The sequence below is a fragment of the Lates calcarifer genome, unplaced genomic scaffold (genome assembly GCF_001640805.2).
Source record: "Lates calcarifer isolate ASB-BC8 unplaced genomic scaffold, TLL_Latcal_v3 _unitig_3936_quiver_2990, whole genome shotgun sequence".
Classification (NCBI taxonomy): Eukaryota; Metazoa; Chordata; class Actinopteri; family Centropomidae; genus Lates; species Lates calcarifer.
The window spans coordinates 10953-15040 of record NW_026116616.1 but is presented as its reverse complement, the minus strand read 5'-3'; the positions used below and the strand labels follow the sequence as shown (position 1 = coordinate 15040).

Here is a 4088-nt window from a genome sequence, read left to right as displayed (position 1 = left end):
AATGCACCAAAATGTTGTTGGTATTGTAGACTGCTTAACCATAGTAAATTTGGAGGGATTGGCAACAGTTTTAAGAAAGTCCTCTGACCCAGGCTAAAAAAAGCATCACAATACTTTGTTATGTACTGACCCATTAGCAAAAGGCTTCTGATGTCCTTAATGCCCTGACCCAGACTGAGGTAATCCAGGTGTTGAGTGACTTACATAGGAGTGCCGGGCGAAGACCTCAAACTGAGTTCATCTGGCCTGTTCCTCCCACGACAGCGGGAGCGGAGAGGATCCCATAAACGCTCTGGATGCGTTCGCCGGCCTCCTCAACTTCCTTCATGAGCATCCAGGCCTCGCCTTTCTCCGCAAACTCCCGCACTCCGTTGCTGGCAAACTCATTACGCTGCCACATGTGGTAGTCGGAGCTGTGGGTCACCCCTAAGAGCAGAGAGAGGGAAAAGGAAAGGAACAGGCTTAAGTCTGCAATAGCCAGTTTATATGCATCTCTGCTGAGGGATATAAACATATTTTTGTAAATTTACTAATGGAAAGAAAATGTATTATCATCCTTATCAATTTTTCCACTTACTTGTTATATACTGAATCAGTTTCCAAGCACTGAGCAATGGGGACAGCAGAGGAAACATTTCTTATACTCAACCAATCCAAATACTGTTCTACATCTGCTTCTAATAATAATAATAAGCTATTCAAAATGTAGTTCCAATCTGCACTCACCAATGAGGTTTGACCACTGTGCAGGAGGACGGTAGACAGGATACTGCTTGGGGAAAGCTGCCCTGGGTCCACTTGCCGGTAAATGTTAGGCTGTACTGTGCAGTTTCTGAGGCCGTGCACATGGGGACATCAGTGGGAACAGGCATTGAGTGAATGCCTTGGCCCAGTGTCAGCATCATGACGATCAGATGGTAGAGCGCCTCAGAGATGGTGAGGATGTTCCTGGTGGTCTCCATGAAGGCGGATTTTGGGTGAGGACAAAGGACCTGGAAAAGATATATTAAAGGGAATACAAAAAGTTGAAAAGTCAGTGATTTTGTCAAGCTTAATCATCCAGCTGCAAACCTGAACACTCTGAGTTCTGATTTATCACTTTTTATTCAAAGATTCAACTAATTTTATTTCATCAAATAGAATGTATCCTTCTTTTTGGACATATTCCCGTCCTTTGTCCTTGTGTAATTAAAAGCTGTGCACTAGTCTGATTTGCAGTTAGTTATCATTTTTCTCATTTATTTTGACGTCTCTACGTGGAGTTGACCTTTTCCAGTCATATCTGGTACATGGCAGGACTGAAAAAGACAATCAAAGAAAAGGGCAAATTGTTTGGCTGCAGCATCACTGTTTAGTTTAACTGTTGGGGCATGTGAGTCAGAGGGAGCATTTTTTCACTTATTTTTTCACTTTTTCCACTGTTTATATTCCACTATTTAGACTTGTAAACTCAAGTTAAGCAATGCAGGATTGGCAGCTGGAGATCTGACATTAATTAAAGTGCAAATAGTGAAATGTTGTTGGAGCCTGGGGAGCGCTACATTCCTGCCTCAAAAATACTATGTAGTAGAACAAAGCTGCATTTCCTATCTTTGGATTACCTCATCTTATCATCCTCACTACCCTGTATTTTAATTCTTAGTGATATGGTTCTTCTCACTCAGTTCCTCACTTAGCAGCACGATTCTGACACTGTTATGTGTCCCTGATTAATAGAGCCCTGGAGTTAAAACGTTCCCCTGAGGGTCATGCATTCTTTTTATGTGGAGCATAGCCCTGCCTCTAAGAGATATACACATGAACAGCGTGCACATTCAGTTAAATACTATCGAGTGTATGGCATCAGAATTAAAAATTCTATATTTGTAAATGGGCAGACTTTCTCTTCATTCAGAACTCTTTTCTTAATGAACTTGTCATAAAATGACAATGGGTGCTCTTGCTATTTGCATATTTACACGAACATAGAGCCAGATGTGTGAAAGATTTATCTGCAGATTTTTGCATTTTACTGCCACACTAATTCTTCCAAAATATAATACATAGAATCTACATAAACTGTCTTATATCCACACTTCCTTGTCACATTTGTTTACTGTTTGAAGCTCAGTCACTTTACAGTACGATTGCATAAAGTTCCACTGTTCCACACACCCATCAGTTTGTGCAGTGTCTTCCATATGTAAATATCTGTTCTGTTGTGTAGCAACAAGATGATGTGTGGTGCAGAAACTACTCACTGGTTTTGCTCAGGGCTCCAGATGAATGAAGGGTTGCAGCAGATGATTGGAGAGGAGGGCTGGAGGTGAGGAGAAGGGGAGAGGAGAGCGGTGGATGTGGCTGTCGGGAAGAGTGACTGCAAGGCTCCAAGTGCTCTTTCGCCTATTTATGTCTTTCAGGAGGTTCACCCCTCTCTTTCCTCTCCCTCTTTCCCTCCTTTCCCCCTTTGTCTCCCCCCTTTCCCCCTCTTGCTCCCTTCCCCTTCTCAATTTGCTCCACTCCTGTCTCTCAGCCTCTCTATCTGCTCGTCAATGACTTCCCTGCCCCCTTCATGCCCTTTGACTTTGGCTCTCCTCCTCTTCCTCCTTCTCTCCTACACTTTATAAGTAGCCCATTAACTAGCTAATGTGTTCAGCAGTTCTGGATGCACAGCCAGGGGTCCTGTGCAGCTCCATGGGTAGAGTGTCATTTAACAGTTATAAACTGTAGGTCTCTATACCTACAAATATGACTGATGAGGCCAATAATGTGTTTCTAGAAATCTCTAAATGTCTCTTGGTGAGGTATTTGAATTGCAACTGAGCAGCTAGATCCAGTCCCAGTGCTGCTTTTTGACTCATGTAGGAAGTTATATTGCCTATGACACAGTCGATTTGCATAACTCCTTTGATGTGTTTTTCAGGGGCTTATAAAGTCAGGCGAATTGAAGCATGATCCAACAAAATGTTGAGGAAGTAAAGGCTATAAGATACAAAGAAGTCATGTGTTTGATGTCACTGATTCAAGGTTTAGCAGAAACCTATCACTTTCACAAAGTTTTTTTTTTTTTTTTTTTTTTTGGCAGGATATTTCAGGTGTGTAGTTCTAATGAACTTGGATTTGGCAGCATGCTGAGAAGACGCAGTGCTCTGATCAGTGCAGGTTTAAAGTGCACGAGCACTGGAAGTGTGGAGGCACAATGCTCGCCACAATGATTGTGTAATATATTGTTAATATTACACTTATATTTATATAAACAGAAAGCTCTTCCACCTCTGTGTTGCGGATTTTGCAGTCTCCATGACCAAAGATGGCGCTTCATCCTCTTCATTTGCGGGGTTGTGCATCGATAGAGAGTTCTACTGCAATGCTCTGAGGAGTCTGTGAGAGGACACATTTTCTTCAGTGCAAATGACCAGAGCACTGGCGCCATAGCAATTGGGTGCTCCATCATGACAACGCGCCTGGCGTGGATGGCTAGGAATGGTGTATTGCTGCATTAAGTGACTACTTTGAAGGGGAAGGTTTTTGTTTATTGTAGGTGCAGTCTTGAGCTCTTACATTGCACCTTGTAGTTTTGCCTTTTGACCACTTTTGTGGTCAGTTTGCAACACTACATTAGCAACGTAGTCTTAATAATAGTGATATCACTTCATGAATATTTGTCAAAAACAGCATAGTGAAATAATACATTTTTAAGGAAGGCATTTGTATGTATTTATGTCCCTGTCTGTTCACCACAGACAGGCAATGGAGGCCCCCTCTTTGATAGATAGACAAGTATATTTATAGGTATTTTATCAAAACAAAGCAAAAAAACATTTGTTTTTTGTTTTTTCAAAATAGCTAAATATAAAGTTCAATACTTGGCCAGCATAGTCCAACAGTCTGCTGTTGTTAAGATAGGAATGTTTGCGTGCGTGTGTGTGTGGAGGTTGGGTTGTGGTGTTTGACTTACTGAACCTGGAGGTGGCGGACAGCACACTAGTCACTCACGTGCAAACACACAAATATGCCAGCGAGCTGAATCAGCCCACATCTAATGATTTCCATATGGTCACGTTTCTTACAAACACAAACTAACACACCTACACACACACACACACACA

The 4088-nt window shown here is 42.0% G+C and overlaps 1 pseudogene; it reads right to left on the bottom strand.

Annotated features, from left to right (window-relative positions):
- Positions 1-204: 204 nt before the first annotated feature.
- LOC108895155 (spondin-2-like) lies at positions 205-2420 on the bottom strand (annotated as a pseudogene).
- Positions 2421-4088: the final 1668 nt, after the last annotated feature.